Genomic DNA, 27,113 nt, shown 5'->3' with positions numbered 1-27,113 from the left:
TGGTAGGAAGGAGAAGGACTTGTTTAAGGTTAAGGCATAAAGATGTACAAATCTGAAATGGACAGTTTGATGCAATCTGGTTATCTAGATATCTACCCATGTAACTGCTAGTCAGATCAAGACACAGAGTGTTTCCTTCACCCTTATGTGAACAGTTCCATCGTGTCTCTGTCTAATCAGTAACTTGTTCACACCCAATCTGCCCTTCTTAATCTGCTTAGGCTGCCATAAGAAAATAGCACAGGCTGGACTGTGTAAATAACAGAGACTCATCTCTCAGTTCTGGAGGCTGGAAGTCTGAAATCAGGGTTCCAGCTTGGTTGGGTTCTGGTGAGGGCTCTTTTTCGGGCTTGCAGATAGCCCCCTTCTCACTGTGTGTTCCCCGGACCTCTTATTTGTGCACCGAGCTCTTTGATGTCTCTTCTTATAAGCACACTGTTCCTATCAGATTGAAGATAGGGCCTCCCTGGTGGCTCAGAGGTTAAAGCGTCTGCCTCCAGTGCGGGAGACTGGGGTTCGATCCCTGGGTCGGGAAGATCCCTTGGAGAAGGAAATGGCAATCCACTCCAGTATTCTTGGCCTGGAGAATCCCATGGATGGAGAAGCCTAGTAGGTTACAGTCCATGGGGTCGCAAAGAGTCGGACACGACTAAGTGACTTCACCTTCACCTATCAGATTAGTGTGCTTGTGTGCATGGTCAGTCATGTCCGACTCTTTGTGACCCCATTGGCTGTAGCCTGCCAGGCTCTCCTGTCCAGGGAGTTTTTTTCAGGCAAGAATACTAGAGTGGGTTGCCATGTCCTCCTCCAGGAGATCTTCTTGACCCAGGGATCAAATTCAGGTCTTTTGTATTGGCAGGCAGATTCTTTACTACTGCGTCACCTGGGAAGCCAGGCCAGGGCCCCACCCTTATGAACTCACTTAACCTTAATGAGTTCTATAAAGGCTCTGTCTCCAAATACCATCACTTTGGAGGCTAGAACCTTAACACAGGCATTTTGGAGGAAGGCAGTTCAGATCTCAGCATTAGTACCGCTTCCTCCTCCTCCAGCCCCTGACTGTAGCCACTGCTTCACTTACAGTGCTTCAAATCTGAAAGCAACCCAATTGTCCATCAACACAAAAATGGATAAGAAAACACTGTTCAAGTAAAGTCACACAAAGGAATATATGCTACTGCAATTTACAAAGAGAATGTGTACTGGTACCTCGGATCCATTCTGGGCGTTCCTCTGATCAAGTGATGAACAGAACAAAGTAACACAGGCCTTTGGGACTGACATTCTAGTCTCTGCCTCCTCTTCTCCAAAGGCTGGTTCATTCAGGCCAAGTTAAATTATCCCCTCACATCTGAAAGCAAAATTTCAAGTCTTTCGGGACCTTGGCTAACCACTGACAATCCTCCCACCCTGGGGTCATGATGGAGACCCCTGCTCCCAGCATGAGTGGTTTTCAGTAGAGCTTTGTTAACACGAAACATAGCTTTCTTGGGGGCAGAAACTGAATTTGAACTTTCTGTTGTTTTTATTAAAAAACAATAGAGTACCCCATTGGCCTAGGAAAAAGCAGTTGTTTCAAATTAGGTGTAATTTTGAATTAAGACAATATTGGCTTAACAGATTTTACCCAAGATATTTTTCTATACATATACATCTATACATGTTGTTGTTTTTTTTTCCTGAGAAAAACTGTGGTAGATTTTCATGTCCACTGTTGTTCAGCTTTATATTTTGTAAAGTATCAAAGTAAGTTTATTTTTAGCCATTGTGCTTTAACAGATTGGGCTAAACTGTTTGAGAAAGGGTTCTGCTGATAATCATCTCTTTTGAGGTGGAGAGTTTTAATTCACTGATATAATTGATTTTAAAGTGAAGGCAGCTAGAACTTGAGATCTGAGATAACAAGCTAGTTCAGTTCAGTTGCTCAGTCGTGTCCGACTCTGCGACCCCATGGACTGCAGCATGCCAGGCTTTCCTGTCCATCACCCACCCCTGGAGCTTGCTCAAACTCATGTCCATAGAGTCGGTGATGCCATCCAACCATCCCATCCTCTGTTGTTCCCTTCTCCTTCTTCCTCAATATTTCCCAGCATTAGGGTCTTTTCCTATGAGTCAGTTCTTCGCATCAGGTGGCCAAAGTGTTGGAGCTTCAGCATCAGTCCTTCTAATGAATATTCAGAACTGATTTCCTTTAGGATTATCTGGTTTGATCTCCTTGAAGTCCAAGGGACTCTCAAGAGTCTTCTCCAACACCACAATTCAAAAATATCAATTCTTCGGCACGCAGTTTTCTTTGAGGTCCAGCTGTCACATCACACATGACTACTGGGAAAACCATAGCTTTGACTATTGCAATTGTGCAAATCACAGCATTTCCCAGGCAGTGGACTGGATATTCTACTTCCAGATGTTTCATTCTGATTTCTGTGAGTCTGGATTTTTTATCCAGAGTCCTTTCTTGCCTGAGATCCCAATTTGCCTTTGGTGGTTTTTTTGTTTTGTTTTGTTTTGTTTTTGCACTGAGAAGATATTTAAAAGGCCAGAAGCAGAGATGCTAGTGAAGTATTGAGGCAGCATCTGTGTGTTCACATCAAAGACCCATGTTTTGGGTCCTATTTATTCCCTCTGCCTGGCTATGTGATCTTAGTATCCATTATCCATATCTATCTGTATCTATAATCCATAGCTTAGGGATGTTGATGCCTCCCTCTGATCTGATAAGAATTTGGAAATAATACCTGTGGCATGCCTGGCACATGGTGGTTTATTCATTCAAAAATATTTATTAAGTGCCTATCACATGTCAGATTCTTTAACAGTGGGGACAGAGCAATGAACAAAATGATCTCTGCCCAACAGAGCTCACAGTTGTTCAGTAAATAGCTGCTATTCCAGCTGGTAAATGAAAAGCTGCTCAGCATCACTAATCATCAGGGAAATGCACATCAAAATCGTAATGAGATTGTCTCACGCCAACTAGCAGGGCTGTTACATTTCTTTAAGGTTGTGTTGCTAAGAATTTGGAGAAATTGGAACTCTTGTTGGTGGGGATGTAAAATGAAAGAGCCACCATGAAAGACAGTGTAGAAGTTCCTCAAAACATTACAGATAGAACTATCATCTGATCCAGCAGTTTCACTTCCAAGTAGGTATCCAGGAGAATTAAAATCACGACCTTGAAGATGCGTTTGCATTCCTCTCTTCACGGCAGCACTGTTGACAATAGCCAAAATGTGGAAACAATCTAAATGCCCATTAATGGGTGAGTGGATAAGGAAACTGTGGCATGTACATGCAATGGAATGCTATTCAGCCTCAGAAGAGAAGGAAATCCTACAGCATGCAACAACATGGATGAATCTGCAGGATATTACACTAAATGAAATAAGCCAGCCACAGAGCATGATTCCACTCAAGAGAAACAGAGAATAGATTGGTGGTTGCCAGGGGCTGAGGAGAGGTAGAAATGGGAAATAGCTGTTTAACAAGTATGGGGTTTCAGTTCTACAAGGCGAATAGAGATCTCTGTGCAGCAGAGTGCCTGGAGGTCACAGAACTGTGCAACACATATGAAAACTGTTAAGATGGTTGATCTCTTGTGAAGTGTTCCTACCACAATAAAGAAACGTTCTAAATCTGGATTATGGTAATGTTTGCATAAGTGTAGATTTACTTAAATTCATTGAATTTTATGGTATGTAAATTATACCTCAATAAAGCTGCTTTTAAAAAAATCAATAGAATATTATTCAGTGCAAAAAAAAAAGTGAGCGATCAAGCTGTGAAAAGACACAAGGCAGCCTTAAATGCATATTACTAAGTGAAAGAACCCAGTCTGAAAGGACTACATCCTTTATGATTCCGACTATAAGACACTCTGGAAAAGGCAACGTAACGGAGACAGTAAAGAAGATTGGAGGTTGCCAGGGGTGGGATGGAGGAGAGGGATGAAGAGATGGGGCCACAGAGGATTTTTAGGACAGTGAAACTACTCTGTACGACATAATGATAAATGCATGTCATTATATGTTTGTTAAAACCTATAGAATGTACAACACCAGGAGTGAGTCCTCTGCGGGAGAGAATGGAGATGCAAACGTAGAGAACAGACTTGCGGCCACAGGGCAGCTGCTTTATGATGCAGGGAGCCCAGCCTGGCGCTCTGTGACGACTTAGAAGGGTGGGATGGGACAGAGGCTCAAGAGGGAGGGAATATATATATATAGTTATAATCAATTCGCATTGTTGTATGGCAGAAAGCAATACAACATTGTAAAGCAATTATTGTCCAATTTTTTTTTTTTAAAAAGTGAACCCTAAGGTGTAAACAGTGGGCTTTTGGTGATCATGATATATTGATGCTGGTTCATCCTGGGGCAAATGTACCACTCTGACGACCGATGTCCATACTGAGGAGGCTACATGTGTGTGGGGGCAGGGGGCATATGGGAAATCTCTGTACCTTTCTCTCAGTTTTATTATAAACCTAAAAGTGCTATTAAAAAGTCAAGTCTTATAAAAATTTAACAGCTCTGTCTCCTTCAAGTCTGTTCCATATCACCACTCCTCTTCGCAAACCTTCTTTGCCTGCTCTGCTTTTGTTTCTAATAGCCACTTACTATACTATAGAATTTATCTTCTATAGGTAATCAGGGCTCCCCTGGTGGCTCAGACCATAAAGAATCTTTCTGCAATGCAGGAGACCCGAGTTCGATCCCTGGGTTCGGAAAATTCCCTGGAGAGGGGAATGGCTACCCACTGCAGTATTCTTACCTGGAGAATTCCAAGGACAGGAGCCTGGCAGGCTACAGTCCATGGGATTGCAAAAAGTCAGACACGATTGAGCGACTAACACTTTCACATAGGTAGTCAATTCTGAGTTGCACGACATTTTACACACTTTGAAGAGAAATGAACTGCTAGTCACTCAGTCATGTCTGACTCCTTGCGACCCCATGGACTGTAGCCTGCCCTCCAGGATCCTCTGTCCATGGCATTCTCCAGGCAAGAATACTGGAGTGGGTTGCCATTCCCTTCTTCCCAAGATCTTTCCAACCTAGGGATCGAATCCAGGTCTCCTGCATCAGAGGCAGATTTTTTACCATCTGAGCTACCAGGGAAGCTGTGAAATTAGGATTTTTAAAAAATAATTGGCAGCAATTATTAGCATCAATTTCTTTTTTTCATGGCACACAGACTAATGGTATGTTTATATCATTGCCATCTTAGAGATGGTAAACTATGGCGTTATTTAATTGTTTCTTGGCCCTTTCTGCCTTCTAGAATATCAGCTCCACAAAGGTAGGGGTCTTTACTTTGTTCCCTGCTATATTCCAAGTCCCTTGAACAGTGTCTGCTACATAGAAGGTCCTCAGTAAACACTTGTTGCATGAGTGAATGAATGATTGGATGCCATGCCTGCTGATAATAAACTGACAATAAAGCAAAGGAACTGAAATAAAAAGACAAGATGAGTTAAGAGCAGAACAACCTACCTCCATTATTTCCTCACTGTTCTATCCCCTGGATACCAGGAAAAAAGCCTAGTTAAGAAAAATGTCAGCAACTCACCAAGACTCATCCTCCAGGGCAAGAGACTCCCTGAGACATTTGAGAGGGTTGAAAAGAAGGCTACCATGCTTAGTTAGCTCAGTCCCAGAAGCTTCTGTCCATACTGTCTCCCACTGAAGTACTAATTCACAAAACTCCCTAGAGATGATGTGAGAAGCCCTGTCCTGTAGGAAAGTGTTCGGATTCCCCTAGGTGGTCAGTTCATCTCTTTGCTGCACTCCCCAGTGGTCTGGGAATCACCTGTCCCCCAGAGCAGGCCCAGTCTTTTGGTTTTGTTAGCCAGTTATGGTGGCTGGCTCTCAGGAACTGAGACATGAGAACCCTGAGTTTGGTCTGGGGGTGGGTGGTTTCCTGGGCTTCTGGAGGGGCTATGGGCATTCATTCCTGATGCCCTGGGGGCACAATTTACACCAGGCCTGGGTGTGCAAAAGTTCCTTAGAGGAACCACTGCTCTAGTCCACATTAGCCCCATCACAAGTTGCCTCTTTATTTTCCTTTAGTTTCAAGGGACAAATCTCATAATGTCCCTCCCCCTGCTGGCCCTCTAGAGGGGACGGGAAGGAGGGAAATGTGGGGGAAACCCACTTTAGGAGACGAGACCCCTTCCTCATGTAGCGGCTTCCCCATTTCTGTCTCTCCCAGCCACTCACCCATCAGGCACAGTCCCTGGGGCCTGTGATGATTTTAGAGCCCACAAAAATGTTTTCATTTCTTTTAGAATCAGAAGAAAAAGAAAAGAACTTTCAAAGGTAAAAAATGTTTTTATCTCACAGGGAAAAACAGAGAAAATTTTAGGATTTCTAAAAATCAATGGCATTTTGCCTGAAATAAAAATAAAATGTTGCAGTATTTAAAGCTCAATTAGAAACTTTTAATTTTGATATTATAATGAGGAAGGGGCCACAAAAGTCACATGGAGGCCCTGCTTGTTACTAAATCAGAAAAGCGATCGTGTCATTTATGGGTGGCCAGGTGGATCAAGAACATTCGGGGCTGTGGCAAATAGTGAGTGCATTTAAGGGAGAAGGCAAGGGGGATGAGCATTTCTTGAGTCCCACTCTGTGGTCAGCCTGATGTTTGGTATTTTAGGTTTATTATCTCATTGAAGCCTTTCAACTCCAGGAGGCCATTTAACCACCCACTTTTATTATGAATTTAATGAACCACTCCCTTGTCTAACTCAAACTATGAGGCATGCCAATGTAGGACCACCCAAGATGGACGGGTCAAGGTGGAGAGTTCTGACAAATTGTGGTTCACTGGAGAAAGGAATGGCAAACCATTTCAGTATTCTTGCCTTGAGAACCCCATGAACAGTATGAAAAGGCAAAAAGATAAGACACTGAAAGATGAACGCCACAAGTCTGTAGGTGCCCAATATGCTACTGGAGAAGAGTGGAGAAATAACTCCAGAAAGAATGAAGAGACAGAACCAAAGCAAAAGCAACACCCAGTTGTAGATGGGACTGGGGATGGAAGCAAGGTCCGATGTTGTAAAGAGCAATATTGCATAAGAACCTGGAATGTTAGGTCCATGAATCAAGGCAAATTGGAAGTGGTCAAACAGGAGATGGCAAGAGTGAACGTCAACATTCTAGGAATCAGTGAACTAAAATGGACTGGAAAAAATAAATAAATAAAAAATAAAATAAAATGGACTGGAATGGGTGAATTTAACTCAGATGACCATTATATCTACTACTATGGGCAAGAATCCCTTAGAAGAAAGGGAGTAGCCATCATAGTCAACAAAAGAGTCTGAAATGCAGTACTTGGATGCAATCTCAAAAACGACAGAATGATCTCTGTTCATTTCCAAGGCAAATTATTCAATATCATGAAACGCAGAGACGTTACTTTGCCAACAAAAGTTCGTCTAGTCAAGGCTGCGGTTTTTCCAGTGGTCATGTATGGATGTGAGGGTTGGACTATAAAGAGAGCTGAGTGCTGAAGAATTGATGCTTTTGAACTATGGTGTTGGAGAAGACTCTTGAGAGTCCCTTGGACTGCAAGGAGATCCAACCAGTCCATCCTAGTGGAGATCAGTCCTGGGTGTTCGTTGGAAGGACTGATGTTGAAGCTGAAACTCCAATACTTTGGCCACCTGATGCAAAGACCTGACTCATTGGAAAAGACCCTGATGCTGGGAAAGATTAAGGACAGAAGGAGAAGGGGACAACAGAGGATGAGATGGTTGGATGGCATCACTGACTCGATGGATGTGGGTTTGAGTGGACTCTGGGAATTGGTGATGGACAGAGAGGCCTGGCGCGCTGCAGTTCATGGGGGTCACAAAGAGTCAGACAGGACTGAGTGACTGATCTGAACTGAACTGAATCCAAGTCTATGCCCTGACCAATAAGGCTGAAGAAGCTGAAGTTGAATAGTTCTATGAAGATCTACAAGACCTTCTAGGACTAACACCACCAAAAGACGTCTTTTTCATTATAGAGGACTGGAATGCAAATATAGGAAGTCAAGAAACACCTGGAGTAACAGGCAAATTTGGCCTTGGAGTATAGAATGAAGCAGGGCAAAGACTAATAGAGTTTTCCCAAGAGAACGCACTGGTCAGAGCAAGCATCCTCTTCCAACAACACAAGAGAAGACTCTACATGGACATCACCAGATGGTCAATACCGAAATCAGATTGATTATATTCTTTGCAGCCAAAGATGGAGTAGCTCTATACAGCCAGCAAAAACAAGACTAAGAGCTGACTGTGGCTCAGATCATGAACTTCTTATTGTCAAATTCAGACTTATATTGAAGAAAGTAGGGAAAACCAATAGACCATTCAGGTATGACCTAAATCAAATCACTAAAAATTATACAGTGGAAGTGAGAAATAGATTTAAGGGAATAGATCTGATAGTGTGCTTGATGAACTATGGATGGAAGTTTGTGACACTATTTAGGAGACAGGGAGCAAGACCATTCCCAAGAAAAAGAAATGCAAAAAGATAAAAAGGCTGTCTGAGGAGGCCTTATAAATAGCTGTGAAAAGAAGAGAAGCCAAAAGCAAAGGAGAAAAGAAAAGATATACCCATTTGAATGCAGAGTTCCAAAGAATAGCAAGGAGAGATAAGAAAGCCTTCCTCAGTGATCAGTGCAAAGAAATAGAAGTAACCAGTAGAATGGGGAAGATTAGAGATCTCTTCAAGAAAATTAGAGATACCAAGGGAATATTTCATGCAAAGATGGGCTCAATAAAGGACAGAAATGGTATGGACTTAACAGATGCAGAAGATATTAAGAAAAAGTGGCAAGAATACACAGAAGAACTGTACAAAAAAGATCTTCATGACCCAGATAATCACGATGATGTGATCACTCACCTAGAGCCAGACATCCTGGAATGTGAAGTCAAGTGGGCCTTAGGAAGCATCACTATGAACAAAGCTAGTGGAGGTGATGGCCTTCCAGTTGAGCTATTTCAAATCCTAAAAGATGATGCTGTGAAAGTGCTGCACTCAATATGCCAGCAAATTTGGAAAACTCAGCAGTGGCCACAGGACTGGAAAAGGTCAGTTTTCATTCCAATCCCAAAGAAAGGCAATGCCAAAGAATGCTCAAACTACTGCACAATTGCATTCATCTCACATGCTAGTAAAGTAATGCTCAAAATTCTCCAAGCCAGACTTCAATAATACGTAAACTGTGAACTTCCAGATGTTCAAGCTGGTTTTAGAAAAGGTAGAGAAACCAGAGATCAAACTGCCAACATCTGTTGGATCATCTAAAAAGCAAGAGAGTTCCAGAAAAACATCTATTTTTGCTTTATTGACTATGCCAAAGCCTTTGACTATGTGATTCACAATAAACTGTGGAAAATTCTAAAAGAGATGGGAATACCAAACCACCTGACCTGCCTCTTGAGAAATCTATATGCAGCTCAGGAAGCAAAAGTTAGAACTTGCCATGGAACAACAGACTGGTTCCAAATAGGAAAAGGAGTACGTCAAGGCTGTATATTGTCACCCTGCTTATTTAACTTATATGCAGAGTACATCATTAGAAACGCTGGACTGGAGGAAGCACAAGCTGGAATCAAGATTGATGGGAGAAAAACCAATAACCTTAGGTATGCAGATGATACCACCCTTATGGCAGAAAGTGAAGAAGAACTAAAGAGCCTTTTGATGAAAGTGAAAGGGGAGAGTGAAAAAGTTGACTTAAAGCTCAACATTCAGAAACCTAAGATCATGGCATCCAGTCCCATCACTTCATAGTTAATAGATGGGGAAACAGTGGAAACAGTGTCAGACTTTTTTTGGGGGGCTCCAAAATCACTGCAGATGATGACTGCAGCCATGACATTAAAAAATGCTTACTCCTTGGAAGAAAAGTTATGACCAACCTAGACAGCATTTAAAAAGCAGAGACATTACTTTGCCAACAAAGTTCCATCTAGTCAAGGCTATGGTTTTCCAGTAGTCATGTATGGATGTGAGAGTTGGATTATAAAGAAAGCTGAGTGCAGAAGAATTGATGCTTTTGGACTGTGGTGTTGGAGAAGATTCTTGAGAGTCCCTTGGACTGCAAGGAGATCCAACCAGTCCATCCTAAAGGAAATTAGTCCTTAATATTCGTTGGAAGGGCTGATGTTGAAGCTGAAAATACAATACTTTGGCCACCTGATGCAAAGAGCTGACTCATTTGAAAAGACCTTAATGCTGGGAACAATTGAAGGCAGAGGAGAAGGGGACAACAGAGGATGAGACGGTTGGATTTCATCACTGACTCAATGGGCGTGAGTTTGAGTAAACCCCGGGAGTTGGTTATGGACAGGGAGGCCTGGTGTGCTGTAGTCCATGGGGTCACAAAGAATTTGATATGACTGAGCGAGTGAACTGAACTGAACTAATGAGTCACTTACTACCGAGTCCCTCTGACACCTAACTGTGTATTTCATTTTCTTAGAGAAATGAATCACAGGTTCATGAATCCTTCTCAATGATCTTATCTAAATATTATTTTGAAATCATTTTTAAAATGCATTTTCCTTTTGATCCTTAAATTAGAACCAGAATAATGGGTTTTGGTAGTCAGAGGCCTGACTTAAATTCCAAGCAAGTTTTGTCTGTATTCTACGATGCTCCTGGGGTCTTGGTTGGGGGGAGCTTGATTACCTAAGGCAGCCTGCCTTGAAGAAATGTGTAATTTTTTTTACCGATCTTTTTAAGAAACAAATTTCAGATGTCCAAAGGTAATTTAAAAAACAATTTCACTGTCAGACTTCAGTGGTCTAGTTGGCCCCCAGGCAAACACCCACACCGTCCTCAAAATGTGGCCTACAGGCTATTCAATTAGGAAAAACAGAAAATAAAGCCTACCCACTGGAAACAAAATCCTGCAATATCTTGTCCTAGAAAAACAAACAGTGATGACTCTAGGAGCTCTGGTTTCTTGATTGAACAACTTGATTCATTCATTTAGTCAGTGTCCTTGAGTCCCTGCTGTTATGTGTTTGGTTCCATGCTGGGGTTGCCAACATAAATGGGATTTTGTCCCAGCTCTCATGTCACTCCCAGGCTAATGGGACAGCCTTTCATCTGGATACTGGCAGAGGCCTCCTAACCAGTCTCCCTGCCTCCACCCTGGCCCTCCATCCTCCAAACATTAGACAGAGGGATCCTGTGGCATAGGGATTCAAATGTCTGGCATCTCATCCCCTCTAACCACCTAGCGCTCTGTTCCTGCTCTCTGGTCTGGCTCCTGTCTCCAACCCTTGCTGACTGTGCTCCAAGAACTCTGGCCTTTTCTAAAGCAGGACAGACCCACTCCCACATTCAGAGTTCTCCACTTGCTATTCCATAGGCCAGGATGCTTATTCAGCAGAGGTCCAAGAGGCACACTCTTCACCTTCTTCAGGCCGCTATTCAAGTGTCATTTCAAAGATGCCTTCCTTGACTGCCTGTTCAATCCTGCAGTTCCCACCTCAAGCCTCCGTATGCCTCCTCCTGAATTATTTTATTCCACTGCACTTATCATCATCTAACCACCCTGGGTATATTTTGCTTATCTTCTTTCATTGTCTCCCCTTTGCTTCTTGAGAACAAATATTTTTGCCTTTTTATACCTAACCATATCCTTAGTGCCTAGAATAGAGCTTAGGATATAGCATTTACTCAGTAAGAACTGATCTTTTGAATAAAGAGGTGACTGAATGAGACATTCATGTAAAAAAAAAAAAAAACAGGAAATGCTATGCAGGTTTGGTGTTTTGAGAGCACAGAGGCAAAAATAAAACCATCTGCTTAGAGAAATCAGGAAGGCTGACTCAAAGAGGTAACTTCATGCTGAATTTCAAATGATAAGTAGCAACTAGCAAGGTGAAGAAAAGGAAATGTACTCAAACAGGGAATGGTGTAAAGAACGTGCCTGTTTGGGACCTACAGGTAGTTTGGGTACAACAGAGAAAAGGATGCCTGAAATGAGATGGGAAATGTGAACAGATATCAGTTCATGTCCAGCTAAGGAGTTTTGATTTCCTTCTTCAGGTGAAGGGAGATACTTAAGACCCAAGCAGAAGAGAGATATGATAGAATTGATGTTTTTAGAAGGCCTCTCTGGGGAATTCTGCAGTGGTCCAGTGGTTAGGACTCTGCGTTTCCTCTGCTGTCCTTGGGGAAAGAAATGTGGGGAAGCTAGGAAGACCAGCCATAGAGGTTGCTTCAGTAGAGCTGCTGAAAGATGACAGAGCCCTGCAGAATGAGTGCAGCTGTGACAGAGAGGAGGGATTTAAGAGACATTGGGGTAGCAGCTTCTAAAGGACTTGATGAACCGTGGTGGGGGGTTGGAGAGGGGACCAGCTTGAGCAGAAAGAGACAAGAATGACTCTCCCTAGTGTCTTTTGGGTAATTGAGTAAATATTTAAATTCATCCAACAAATATTTATTGAAAACCTACTATGTAGCAGGCACTAATCTAGGCACTGGGGTTATGGCTTTACACAAAGTAGGAAAAGCCCGAGCAGAAGAGGCTGCAAATAAATAAACAAAGAGATGGTGGAATTTCAGACTGTGATAAGCCTTATGGCAACAGATATAGCTTGCTAAAAAGTTGGGACATGATGTTTATTTTATGCAGGAGCCAAGGAATGATTCTCCAAGGAGACAATATGAGAGCACAGAGGAGCCATGTGAAGATCTGGAAGGAAAGATATGTCCAGGTGGCGGGAAGAGTGGTGTAGAGAACCTGTGACTGGAACAAGGGGTCTTATCTGACAAACACTGAGAAGGTGAGTGTGGCTGAAGCTCAGTAAGTTAAGTCTCAGGTTAAAGGAGGGTGGCAAGGGCGGATTCTTACAGTTTTGGCCACCATGACAATGAGTGTGAATTTCATTTGAAATGTGGAAGGAAGCAACTGGATGGGGTTGGGTAAGGGAGAGACATAACCTGACTTATGTTTTTGCTGTTGGTGTGAAGTTACTCTGGTTGTGGAGTATAGAATGAATTTGAGAGATGCATGAATGGAAAGAATAGTCCAGGCAAAAGAAAATGATGGCTGAGACGTGGGTTGTAGCCCTGAGAGTGTGGAGAAGTAGGGATCTTTTTTGGTTTTTTGAGGGAAGAAAAATCAGGATTTGCTGATGGATTGAATGTGGGGGGAAAAAGTTAAAAATCACTCATAAGTTCATCATCTGAGACAATAGGTGAATATTAGTGCTCTTTACTGAGATTGGGAACTGTTGGGAAGGAACAGGTTTTAAGGCAATGGAGGAGGAAACCAAGCATTTTGTTTCAGACAAACTTTACTTGGAAAGCCTGTTAAACATCCAAGGGGAAATATGGAAAACCAGCTAGACACACAGATCTGGAGCTCTTAGGAAAGGTTTGGGTGGAGATAAAAATTTGAAAGTGTTTGATGTCTTGAAATTGAATGAGGTCACCGGGGAGCTGAACATGGATTGGGAAGAGAAGGTGGTCCAGGGCTGCCCCTTGTTCACTCAAGATGATACCAGTTGACTGGAGAAGGAGCAGCCAGTGAAGGAGATTGAGGAGGAGATGCCAGTGAAGGAAATTTGAAGGATGGTGTTCCAGACACCAATGAAGAAACTTATTTTCAGAAGGAAGGAAGGCATTTCTATGCTAGGTGATGCTGAGAGGTCTAGTAAAGTAAGATCTGAGGGTTGACCCCTGGACATGGTGAGACAGAGATGATTGGCAAGCTTGACAATAGCTGTTTTGGCAAAATGGTGAAAACACAAGGATGCTGGGAGCTGAGATAGTGAAGAGAAGGCCTGTTGATGACACTTTGAAAAATATTGGCTTTAGAAGAGTAGAGAGAGATGGAGTAGAGCTGGATGGGGACGAGAGGTTAAGGCAATTCAATCTTGTTTTGTTGTCATAGCATATTTATGTACAGATGGGAATTATCCGGTAGAGAACAGAAAACTAGTGATATGGAAGAAAAAGGAGCAAATCGTAGGACTAAGCAGGAGGATGGGATGCAGTGTGTAGTGGAGGAACTGGTCTTGGAATAGGTTCTGTCCCACCTGTTGTAAGAGGAAGGAAGACAGAATGTAAGTGCGCAGGTGCTTGGTCTTACCAGGAGGAGTCCTCTCTGGTTGGCTTTACTTTCTTAGAAAACTATCCAGCTGAGAGTGAGGAAGTATTACTAGAAGGGATGCTGGAATTTTGAGAGGCCAGTGGTGGGTGGGTGAGGGGAGTATGAGTAGCTGCAATATTGAGAGAGCAAATTGGGTGGCAGACATGTTAGGATTGCCAGGCAATTGTGATGCTCACCTAAGCGATATATGATCTTCAAATGTTTTTCTAGCTGTATTGAAATTTAACTGACATATAGCATTGTATAAGTTTAAGGTGTGCCATGTTGATTTGATACACATATATTCTGAAAATATTACCACAGCAGCCTTAGTTAACACCTTCATCATTAGTGCATAATTACTATTTATTTTGGCATTGAGTACTCTCTTAGCAACGTTCAAGTATACAATACAAAGTTGTTAACCTCAGTCACCAAGCTGCTCTCCGGAACTTGTTCACCGTAGAATTGGAAGTTTGTATCCTTTGACTGACATCTCCCCATTTTCACCACCTACCAGCCACTGTCAACCACCATCCTACTCTCTCGCTTTTCTAAATGAAAGATTTTATGATGTGGCTTCAAACTGGGCAGCTCCAAACTACTTTTAAAAGCTTTTATTGCCAGCATTGATGATAAATTAAGTGGATAATCCAACAACTATAAGGACAGAGAGCTTAAAATGGATACATCTTGGTTTCTTTTTCAAGAAAGAAAGAAAAGATTATTACTCCATATTTACATAGCTCTGTGTATCTTCCTTCCTAACCCCCTCCATTTCTGATCACCATGCATTGCCAAGAGTGCAAAATTAAGATCCAGGAGATACAAGTTTCAATATTCTTGCTGCCCCTGACTCTTGGGATCTCTGCCCTATTTCTCTGAGTTTGGCATTTTTAGGCTTCACATATGAGATCATACGGTATTTGTCATTTTCTGACTTGTTTCACTTAGCATAATGCCTGCAGGATCCATCCATATTCTTCCAAATGACACAAATTCTTTCTCGTGGCTAAATAATATGGTCTCAAGTAAGCTCAGTCAGGCTGATTGTGTTTAACTCCAGTGGGTTTAGCCAGATGGGGGTAGGTGTAAAGTAGGAAGAGAAACAAAAGAGATGATGCTTTGGTGGACAGAGACATTATGTGGTAGGAAGAGAAGAACTCAGCTTGGAATATGCTGGGTTTAAAATAGCTACAGAGATGCAGGTAAAGCTGTCTGGTAGACAGTTGGAAGTGAGTTTATGCTATACATAGAGGTTTGGGAATCATTCACTGATTTAGCAAACATTTTACTGAATGTGTCTCAAACATTTCACTGAATGTGTCTTGAGTGCCAGACACTGTTCTAAATCATGGGACGTGGCAGAAAACAAGAGACAGGCTCTCTGCCCTCATGTGGAGCTTGCATACTGGAGAGGAAAATCATCATGTGTAGTTCAAAGGTTTCCAAAGAGAGATGTGCAGCTCAGGCATGGCCGAGATGGTCTTTTGGTATGTGGCTAGAAAATAGATGAACTTCCACTTCTACATTTCTTATCTCATTTACTATCTATCTTTATATGTGTTTTATTTTATAATACATTAATGCAGTAGTACATATATCATTACATAATAAATATGTGTATATTGGGGGCTTCCCAGGTGGCACTAGTAGTAAAGAAATTGGCTGCCAATGCAGGAGATGTAAGAGACACAGGTTTGATCCCTAGGCCAGAAAAATCCCCTGCAGGATGGCATGGCAACCCACTCTAGTATTCTTGCCCAGAGAATTCCATGGATAGAGGAGCCTGGTGGGCTATGGTCCATAGGGTCACAGAGAGTCAGACATGACTGAGGTGACCTAGCACACATGTACACATGTGTATGTTGGGAGTTGCACGCTCAGAAACCACTTACTGAAGGAGGTGCTTCATCAAAATAAACTTGGAAAACACTAGCCATATGTGAGTAGTGAAGGAAGAAGGATTGTATCAATATATCAGTTCCTTCCAAATAATACTGTTGAGAATGTATATAAGGAATAAGATTCATGTTCTATGGGGCACAGCCACTGAATTATCCCATCCTGTGTATAACATTTCTAAGTGATGAGGCCTACAGAAATGGCACAGGATGAAAACATCAAAAAGAAGATTATTATGAGTGTGCTGTTGAAAAACAGGACAAGCTGCAATGTGACACAGTGGAGATCCTTCATAGAGGCAAGAAGATCATTGGTGAGGTTGGCTGTGGACAAGCTTGGTTCTTGCAGGACCCTGTTGATGTGATAGAGAAGATCTGATCACACAGCCTTGAAGTGCCTTGTAACTCTAAGCATCATTGGGGAATTATAATTCCAAAGAGTTGGATAGAGGACGGGTGAATCATAGCCTTACATCTACAAACAGAGGGGCAACACTCTGCCCAGATGGGAGCCCAGGGAGAGCAGGAGAGCATGTCAGCATTTCCAGCGTACTTCGTGGGAGAGGGTGCTGAGGAGCAGATGTGAACATTCTGGTTTCTGTGGTTGGTGTTTTCCTGTAGTGGAGGAGAGTGACTCATGGGATCCCTGAAGCCTGATGATAATCATCTCGAGAGGCTGTTTGGAATCATGGAAAGCTGCTCCAGGTTTACAAGTAAGGAGACTGAAGCTCAGTTCAATTCAGTTCAGCTGTTCAGCCATGTCCAACTCTTTGCGACCCCATGAACCGCAGCATACCAGGCCTCCCTGTCCGTCACCAACTCCCAGAGTCCACCCAAACCCATGTCCATTGTGTCGGTGATGCCATCCAACTATCTCATCCACTGTCGTCCCCTTCTCCCCCTGCCCTCAATCTTTCCCAGCATCAGGGTCTTTTCAAATGAGTCAGCTCTTTGCATAAGGTGGCCAAAGTATTGGAGTTTCAGCTTCAACATCAGTCCCTCCAATGAACACCCAGGACTAATTTCCTTTAGGATGGACTGGTTGGATCTCCTTGCAGTCCAAGGGACTCTCAAGAGTCTTCTCCAACACCACAGTTCAAAAACATCAATTATTCAGCACTCAGCTTTCTTTATAGTCCAACTCTCACATCCATACACGACTACTGGAAAAACCATAGCCTTGACTAGATGGACCTTTGTTGGCAAAGTAATGTCTCTGCTTTTGAATATGCTATCTAGGTTGGTCATAACTTTCCTTCCAAGGAGCAAGCATCTTTTAATTTCATGGCTGCAATCACCATCTGCAGTGCTTTTGGAGCCCAGAAAAATAAAGTTAGCCACTGAAGCTCAGAGAGGGTAAATCACTATTCCACAGTCACCCAGCTGATAAGTGGTGGAGCTAGAATTCAAGCTGGGGATATCCAACTTAAAATCCCATGTTTTCTCTGCTATGTGTAAATGGAGAATGTGTCCTAGGGAAAAAAAACAGGGGCTGCAGGGGGAAGGTACAAGAATGCATTCATTTGGATGATGTGGGCTTCTATAAAGAAGAGACCCCAAAATCATGAAAACCAAACAGTGGTCTGAACAAGATGCAATACTTCTCTCTCACACATAATGGTCCAAACATAGGCAGCCCCAGAGTGATATACCAGCTCCACTGGGTTGGACACCAGGCTCCTTTTAGATCCTGGCCCTGCAATCACTGTGGCATTGCCTTCAGCTGCTTAATTGAAGATGGCATTGCACCCCACCACATCCACTGGATCTGCATTTCGTGCCGTATGAGGGAGAGGAGAAGGGGGTCCCTGCATCCTCTGGGTTGTGATCATCACTGCACACTTTGCTTCTGCTCCCAGATCATTGGGCAAAACCAATCACATGGCCACACCAAGTCAGGAGAGAAGCTAGGAAACATCTTCCTTCCAGGGATCTGTCTGCCTAGTTAAGCCTCAGAACCTCTTCCTCTAGAAGAAGGGGAACGGATATTGACAGACAACCAGCAGCCTCGGACCCAGGAAATTACATCTGTTAGAAGAATAAGAAGAGGTACGCAGAGGAAAGATTGAGACTATTCTAGCTTAAAACGAGGGAGGGCAGTCCCGGCACTGGAAACAGCCTGGGCAAGGGCAGAAGAGACAGGCCTGTTGTAGAGGAGAGCTTGTGGTCAAGTTGGCTGAAGAGTTTAGTGGTGCACACAGGGAACATTCAGAAACAAAGCTAAAAATTTCCATCACGGGCCTTCAGTAGATCAGGGAGGAATTTGTACCGCCTCTTGGTCAGCAAGAGATTGCAGGAGTGTAAGCAGAAAAGGTTCTGATTAGGGTTGCACTTGTCAGAGATTTGTTCTTGCAGTTGTATGCAGAGTGTAGATAGAGCACGGCAAGATAGGAAGCAGGGAGGGATTGTGGAAAAACACTAGATGGTGTTCAGAAGGCCTGGCTGCAAAGCCTCTGCCACTAAGCCACTCTTGTGCAGCGGTTACGAGTCTGGCTCTGGGGCCATGTCCATGTGTTCCGTCTCAGCTCCACTGCATACTAACCACGTAGAGAACCCAGACGCTGATGGAGAGTTCTTAGCACATGCCAGCACATGGCAAATGTTAGCCTGGCTGTAGCCTTGAATAAACCTCTCTCCTTAGTGAAACATAGATTCCTTAGTTAAATCTAAACGTTCAATGAGTTGATTTCTAAAGACACTTTTAGCTTTAATACTCTCTGATTCTAAAAACTAAAATAAAGTTCCCTGATTACATGAGTATAATACAAATGTCTAACATTGGTTGAAGAAATACGAGAATAATACTTTAGAATAGTGTTCTTTCCCTTGAGTGATGTGTTGCTGCTACTGCTGCTGCTGCTAAGTCACTTCAGTCATGTCCAACTCTGTGTGACCCCATACACGGCGGCCCACCAGGCTCCCTTGTCCCTGGGATTCTCCAGGCAAGAACACTGGAGTGGGTTGCCATTTCCTTCTCCAATGCATGAAAGTGAAAAGTGAAAGGGAAGTCTCTCAGTCGTGTCCGACTCCTAGCGACCCCATGGACTGCAGCCTACCAGGCTCCTCCATCCATGGGATTTTCCAAGCAAGCGTACTGGAATGGGTTGCCATTGCCTTCTCTGGAGTAATGTGTTACTATTGTTAAATTCACCTCTGCGTCTTCCCCCACAACTGAATCATGGCTCGGTGGTAAAAAATCCACCTGCAATGCAGGAGACATGGGTTTAATCCCTGGGTTGGGAAGATCCCCTGGAGAAGGGAATGGCAACCTATCCACTATTCTTGCCTGGGAAATCCCCTGGACAGAGGAGCTTGGTGGGCGATAGTCCATGGGGTCACAAGAGCTGGTCACAACTTCGTGACTAAACCACCAACACCCAACTGAATTGTAATGATTTGTTGATTAGAGGAAAAGAGAATTATTTTTAAATCATATTTTACTCAATACAAAATAATGATGCTAGTCCAGGACATTGGGGAAATAGTGCCACCCAGCTGTGTATTTCCGTCTCCTGTCTTAGAAGAGGAAGGAGGATTCCATATAGCCCGTTAGTTTCCTAAATCAAATCAGGAAGTAGTTTCTTTATCATAGTCTTTTGAGAAAGCTACTAAAGAGATCCCTAGGTCCAAATGCACTTTCTAGATAGATTTTCTACTTCCTTGAGAGTTACTGGGGACCCTTGGATCCCAAGGTTGGGGGAGCACAGTGAGCAAAGGAGCTGCACCTCTGTAGCTAAAAGGGTGGATGGATAAAAGGGAAACAGGCAGCCAGTCTGATATCATTTAGTCCACATTAAGGGTTAGATTGTGTCCCTGCTAAAGTCGTATGTTGCATCCTCACCCAGTGCCTGAGAGGGAGATAGGGTCTCTACGAGGTAATCAAGGTAAAATAAAGCCATTCGGATGACTCTAATCCAGTACAAGTGGTGTCCTTATAAAAAGGGGGAATTTGGAGAAGACATGCATGCAAGGAGAATGTCATGTGAAGATGAAGGCAGAGATAAGGGTAATGTTTACAAGCCAAAAAACACCAGAGATCATCAGAAAACCACCAGAAGCCAGGTGAGAGGCACAGAACAGAGTCAAAGAAGGAAGGAGCCAAACCTGACAACACCCTAGTCTCAGGCTTCCAGCTCCCTGAACTGTGAGACGGTGTTGATACATTTCTATCATTCGAGCCGCCTAGTCTGTGGTGCTCTGTTCCAGCAGCCCTAAGAAATGAATACACTCCTCATCACAGAGAAGGGAAAATGACCAGCTCATGAAAAGTGCCTGCCTGACACATAGTAAGTGTTCAATAAATACTTGTTGGCTGGATAAGTAAATTCATGAGGAAACAGCTTTGAACAAACCCATGACCTACCCTCACTTCAGGAATCTGCCCTCCGTTGTAAATGGTACACCCTACGCCCTTTCTGGGCAACAAGAGAGGGGAACAGAGGTCATGAGAGCAGGAAGAAGAAGCAAAAACCTCCATTAAAAAAATTTTTTTTCTCTCCAGGTTACAGGGCTCCAGCTTTGGCCAGCCACGCTCAGTCCGGGGAACTCACCTAGGAGGTTGACAAGTTGCCATTTATTATTATTTATTATTAGAGCTCAGAACACAGTCACCTCTATAAATTCCCTTAGTTATTAAAATCAGCAAAACACGTTCGGAAGGTTTGCAGACCAAGGGTAACCTCTGGTGTGTATTTTCAGAAAAGTTTTCCACTTTATTGTGAAAGACATCTGAGTTTCTGAGAAAATTTAATCCATATGTTTCTGGCCCCTTTATCCTGAAAACCTCGGGAAGACTTGCTCTGTGAGCTCCATGCAAAAGAAACGCTGGAGATCTTTCAACCCATTCCCTGTGAATGAGTTGTATTTCCTGTCGCCAGCTTCACTGGCAAAGTCTTTTGATTCAGTCCTGTTTCCCAGTCTACTCTCAGAGCTCACCCGTGACTTTTCTGGTTGTTTCTTCTTCAGAGAATAGACTCATTTCCCAGTGGGTCTGCCTTGAATGAATCTCACACATAGGTGATACAGCCCCAGACCAGGCTTTGCTCTGTTTCTTAAATAGCAGAGATTTTCTTCAATTCTCTAGCCACCTCTCCTCTGTGTATCTCTTTCTGGAAGGTGGTAGATGATTTCTTGTAGATTTTTTTTGATATTAAAAAAAAAGGCAAAGTACTAACAACCCCCCAAAATTGGACAAGATAAGAACTTGCTCAAGTATTAATGGAAGCAAAATATTTGTCCCATGCAGACCAGAAGAAGATTGTTTCATAGAAATTCTTATGTCTCCTGTTCAGAGAAATGTGAAGCTCTATTCCAGGAAAACTCCAGATTATATAAACCACATGGGACTGAGCCCTTTCAGTTTAATGCCTCTTACGACAGTCCTCTTTGGAATTTGTTATATTCATTTATTCATTGCTTTGTGTAGGTAGGTAACTTCAGTAAGTTAGTTTAGTTTCTCAGTCGTGTCCAGCTCTGTGCAACCCCATGGACTGCAGCACGCCAGGCCTCCCTGTCCATCACCAACTCCTGGAGTTTACTCAAACTCGTGTCCATTGAGTTGGTGATGCCATCTAATCATCTCATCCTCTGTTGTCCCCATCTCCTCCTGCCTTCAATCGTTCCCAGCATCAGGGTCTTTTCAAATGAGTCAGTTCTTTGCATCAGGTGGTCAAAGTATTCGAGTTTCAGTTTCAACATCAGCCCTTCCAATGAATATTCAGGACTGATTTCCTTTAGGATGGACTGGTTGGATCTCTTTGCAGTCCAAGGGACTCTCAAGAGTCTTCTCCAACACCACAGTTCAAAAGCATCAATTCTTTGGCACTCAGCTTACTTTAAAGTTCAACTCTCACACGCATACATGACTACTGGAAAAACCATAGCTTTGAATAGATGGACCTTTGTTGGCAAAATAGTGTCTCTGCATTTTAATATGCTGTCTAGGCTGGTCATAACTTTTCTTCCAAGGAGTAAGTGTCTTTTAATTTCATGGCTGCAGTCACCATCTGCAGTGATTATGGAGCCCCCCAAAATAAAATCTGTCACTGTTTCCATTGTTTCCCCATCTATTTGCCATCAAATGATGGGACCAGATGCCATGATCTTAGTTTTCTGAATTTGAGCTTTAAGCCAACTTTTTCACTCTCCTCTTTCACTTTCATCAAGAGGCTTTTGAGTTCCTCTTCACTTTCTGCCATAAGGGTGGTGTCATCTGCATATCTGAGGCTATTGATATTTCTCCCAGCAATCTTGATTCCAGCTTGTGCTTCCTCCAGCCCAGCATTTCTCATGATGTACTCTGCATAGAAGTTAAATAAGCAGGGTGACAATATACAGCCTTGACGTACTCCTCTCCCGATTTGGAACCAGTCTGTTGTTCCATATCCAGTTCTGACTGTTGCTTCTTGACCTGCATACTGATTTCTCAAGAGGCAGGTTAGGTGGTCTGGTATTCCCATCTCCTTCAGAGTTTTCCACAGTTTGTAGTGATCCACACAGTCAAAGGCTTTAGCATAGTCAGTAAAGCAGAAATATATGTTTTTCTGGAAATGTCTTGCTTTTTTGATGATCCAGTGGATTTTGTCAGTTTGATCTCTGGTTCCTCTACCTTTTCTAAAACCAGCTTGGACATCTGACAGTTCACGGTTCACGTATTGCTAAAGCCTGGCTTGGAGAATTTTGAGCATTACTTTACTAGCACGTGAGATGAGTGCAATTGTGCAATAGTTTGAGCATTCTTTGGCATTGCTTTGGGATTGGAATGAAAACTGACCTTTTCCAGTCCTGCGGCCACTGCTGAGTTTTCCAAATTTGCTGGCATATTGAGTGCAGCACTTTCACAACATCATCTTTTAGGGTTTGAAACAGCTCAACTGGAATTCTGTCACCTCCTCTAGCTTTGTTCGTAACTTCAAAACCCTCAAAAACTCCATCATCATTTTTAAGCAGCAAAAAGAAATTTAAATGAGAATTCTTTATTGGAATTGATAACATTTTACTGGTAAGAGATGTGAGAGAAAGAGAAACAGTGAATGCTCGGGGCAAAAACCCTGTGGGTCTTGGGACAAGCTACAGAATGTGAGTAAACCAACTGCAGAGTTGGCTGACTCAGCCAACTTGCGGACAAGAGGCATCACACCCCTGAGCAAGGCACAGAGCATCGTAGTCTTAAGTCCTCTCAGGCTTAACTCCTGTGTCATTTACCCAACCTGAACATGCAGTTCCCCACTTGAGGAGTGAAATCACAGTAAACCATCTCTGAGCTGATCTGTGACGGGGATGGACAATTTGAGTTAGCAAAATTACTGAAGTGCATTGTTTTTTTAATCTCACATCCCTAGTGTGGAATTCGCTCACATTTCTCATTTCATGATGCATTGTTAGAATTGTCCTTGGAAAGTCCCTTCCGTTTTTTTCCTCCTTTCCATTTTGTTTTTTCTTCTTTATTTTTTAACCTTTTAACTGTCTTCCACATCACCATCCATTCTGGCATGTTATATGTGTTTTTGAATGTACGTGTAGTTTGCCAAATGAGAACTATGCTTTTGTGCACATGCGCTCTCGTTTTGCACATTGTATTGTGTTACAGATCTTATGATATGCGACATCAATACTTCGTCATCCAGTGTCCCAGGGATAGATATGGAGACGGCCTTCAACAAGTCAACCCACAAATAAGCCTGCAATTAATTCATTTATTCAGCAAATACTTGTATAAGCATCTACTATGTTTCAAGTGTAGTTCTAGGTACTTAGGATGCATCAACAGAGAAGGCAATGGCGACCCACTCCAGTACCCTTGCCTGGAAAATCCCATGGACAGAGGAGCCTGGTAGGCTGCAGTCCATGGGGTCACTGAGTCAGACACAGCTGAGGGCCTTCACTTTCACTTTTCACTTTCATGCACTGGAGAAGGAAATGACAACCAACTCCAGTGTTCTTGCCTGGAGAATCCCAAGGACGGGGGAGCCTGGTGGGCTGCCATCTATGGGGTCGCACAGAGTTGGACATGACTGAAGCAACTCAGCAGCAGCAGCAGCAGCAGGATGTATCAAAAAACAAAACACTTAAAAATTCCTCTACTTGCAGAGTTAACAATCCAGCAGAGGAAGAGAGAAAATAAATAAAAACATAATATATAAGTAATTTACATAGTATGTTAGAAAGTGATAAAGGTGACAAAAGAAAAAAAGTTGGTCAGAGAAAGCAGGACTGGTGTTGTGGGGAGGGAGTGGGCAGTGATTTAAATAGTTTGTCAGGGTAGTCACTGGAGCCTAGACTTTGAAGGAGATGTGGGGATAATCATGCAGAGACCTGCGGGCAGGGAGATTCAAGGAGCAGGTACAGCCATTGCAAAGGCTTCAGAGTTAGAACATGACTGACCTGTTCAGAGTACAGCAGGCAGGCCAAGTGACTAGAGCAGCGTGAACAAGGTGGAGGGCAGTAGGAAGTGAGGACAGGCCATGGAAGGCCCTGGAGGGCACTTCAAACGACTTTGATTTTGGATGGGGATTTTTTGGAGAATATTGAGCAAGAAAGTGTCATGATCTGATTTGTGTTTTAACAGGATTAGTCTGGCCAACATGTTGAGAAAAGACTGCCTGAAAAACAAGGGTAAAAGCAGTGATTCTTATCTGATTAAATAAATTTATAATAATTTGAGCATGAGATGATGATAGATGAGATCAGAATAGAAGCAGTAAAGATGGTGAAAGGTGGTCAGATTTGAGACGAACTTTAAATTTAAAACTGATAAATGTCTCAAAGTTCCATTTTTACTTAGGATGTAGAAACCCACAAGAATACTAATAATGAGAAAAATCTGGAATATCTATAAAATCATAACTTAATCCATCAGAGAGCTGAGGTCTCAAGGTAACCAAAGAAATGGAATTTTAAAGAAATGAAAAGATTCTCCCAGCAGAAACAAAATACATAGACAGTTCCATTTTCAGCAAGACACGGGGAGAAGAGGTGGTTGCCATAGAAGTGAGTCAAAAGAAACAAGCTAAAATTTTAGGAAATTCCCAAAGCCCTAGAGTCACTAGTGTGCCAGTATAACTGGAAGCTATAGATATAAGGTGAGCATTCACTCTTAAGTTTTTTCTCCATAAGCCTCCAACAGGTATTCACGGGGACTGAGGACAGGGCAGGGGACCAGAGAGTGTATCCGTCAGTTGCCCATGTGTGTGGGAAATGACTAGACACCCCTGGAAACAGGGTAAAACAACTGCACACTCTCCCAACGTTTCTGCCATTTCAAGCAAAAGCCTTATGTTGCTGGGGGAAACACAGGGGAACTAGCTCACCTCCAGAGTGCCATGTTGGGAGTGGGAAGGGGTGGAAGGAAACCCCATCTCCCTTTGAGGAAAGTGTTTGAAAGCCTCCTTCCTGCCCCCCAGAAACCAGGCAGAGATGCTCTACTTCTAGGGGAAGGACAGAAACCAAAACCATCTTCCCTAGAGAAGGGACAGGAAAATCTCTTGGTACCTGGATCTCATACCAGTACAAAGCAGAGGTCTGCTGCTGCTGGCTTTACTTGCAAGGTCAAGGGCACAGCCTTGCCTAAGATCAAGGGTGGACCAGGACAATTGACAATCTCCTCCTGTCTCCTGATTAGGAGCCAAGCGCCAAGCCACAAGCACTAGTAGTGTCCACTGCAGGAACAGGGGGCGGGGGCAGGAAAAGAGCACCCTTCTACGGTGACTTCACAGAGACTGCTGAAATCTGAGGGTGGAGAAGACATACAGGAAAAGTTACTCTGGTGCCCGAGGCCTCTCACCACAGAAGGTAAGACAGTGTACCCCGGGAGGAACGTGAGGTGATGTACTGGAGGGAATGACAGCAACAGTGAGCCCCAATCCAGCTCAACTACCGAGCAGACAGACTGTTCCCCAATATGAATGGCCTGACGGAGGAGGCACACCCACTTTTGGAACTGAATACTACGTGTCCTTCAGTTCAGTCACTCAATAATGTCCGACTCTTTGCCACCCCATGAATCACAGCATGCCAGGCCTCCCTGTCCATCACCATCACCTGGAGTTCACTCCAGCTCACATCCACAGAGTCGGTAATGCCATCCAGCCATCTCATCCTCTGTTGTCCCCTTCTCCTCGTGCCCCCAATCCCTCCCAGCATCAGAGTCTTTTCCAATGAGTCAACTCTTCGCATGAGGTGGCCAAAGTACTGGAGTTTCAGCTTTAGCATCATTCCTTCCAAAGAAATCCCAGGGCTGATCTCCTTCAGAATGGACTGGTTGGATCTCCTTGTAGTCCAAGGGACTCTCAAGAGTCTTCTCCAACACCACAGTTCAAAAGCATCAATTCTTTGGCACTCAGCCTTCTTCACAGTCCAATTCTCACATCCATACATGACCACTGGAAAAACCGTAGCCTTGACTAGACAGGCCTTTGTTAGCAAAGTAATGTCTCTGCTTTTGAATATGCTATCTAGGTTGGTCATAACTTTCCTTCCAAAGAGTAAGCGTCTTTTAATTTCATGGCTGCAGTCACCATCTGCAGTGATTTTGGAGCCCCCCAAAATAAAGTCTGACACTGTTTCTACTACTGTTCTTTAAACGCAGTGCCTGGCAGTCAATGAGAAATGATGAGATACAAAAAAGCGAGAGAAAGAAAAGACATTATTTTTTGTTTTCCCTAGTTTTATTGAGATATAATTAAAATAGAACATTGTTTAAGTTTAAGGTGATTGGATGGATGTATATATTACAAAACAATTACCGCAATTAATTAACATCCATCACCTCCTATTTTTTTTCGTGTCATGAGAGCTTCTAAGATCTTGCTTAGTAATTTCAAAAATATACTACAGCATTAAAAACTATAATCACCAGGCGGTCTTTATGTTACATCCTTAGGACTTATTCATCTCAAAATTGAAAATTTTGAATACCTTCCCCAACTTTGTAACTTTGGACCATCTTCTCCTTTCCCCCATTATTCCCTCTGCCTCTGGCAACTACTAATCTATTCTCTGTTTCTATAAGATCCATTGTTAAGAGAGAAAGCCATTAATAGAAACAACTCAGAGATGCTAGAATTATCACACTGTGTCTTTAAGATA

General features: G+C 43.0%; 1 long non-coding RNA gene across 3 annotated transcripts in view; it reads left to right on the top strand.

Moving 5' to 3' along the window:
• LOC121819871 (uncharacterized) overlaps positions 1-27,113 on the top strand; it is a 41,247-nt gene that overhangs the window by 10,248 nt on the left and 3,886 nt on the right. The window contains exons 3-4 of one of the 3 annotated variants that reach the window (XR_006060248.2): positions 12,664-12,814; positions 25,648-25,817. This is a non-coding gene — a long non-coding RNA (uncharacterized LOC121819871). Of the gene's footprint in view, positions 1-12,663; positions 12,815-20,529; positions 25,818-27,113 lie in introns of all 3 variants that reach the window. The other 2 variants (XR_009601044.1, XR_009601045.1) reach the window with 2 other exon arrangements.

The sequence above is a fragment of the Ovis aries genome, chromosome 6, assembly GCF_016772045.2.
Source record: "Ovis aries strain OAR_USU_Benz2616 breed Rambouillet chromosome 6, ARS-UI_Ramb_v3.0, whole genome shotgun sequence".
In the NCBI taxonomy this organism is placed as follows: domain Eukaryota; kingdom Metazoa; phylum Chordata; class Mammalia; order Artiodactyla; family Bovidae; genus Ovis; species Ovis aries.
Note: the sequence above shows the minus strand (reverse complement) of the source record. Positions and strands in the feature narration are given on the sequence as shown.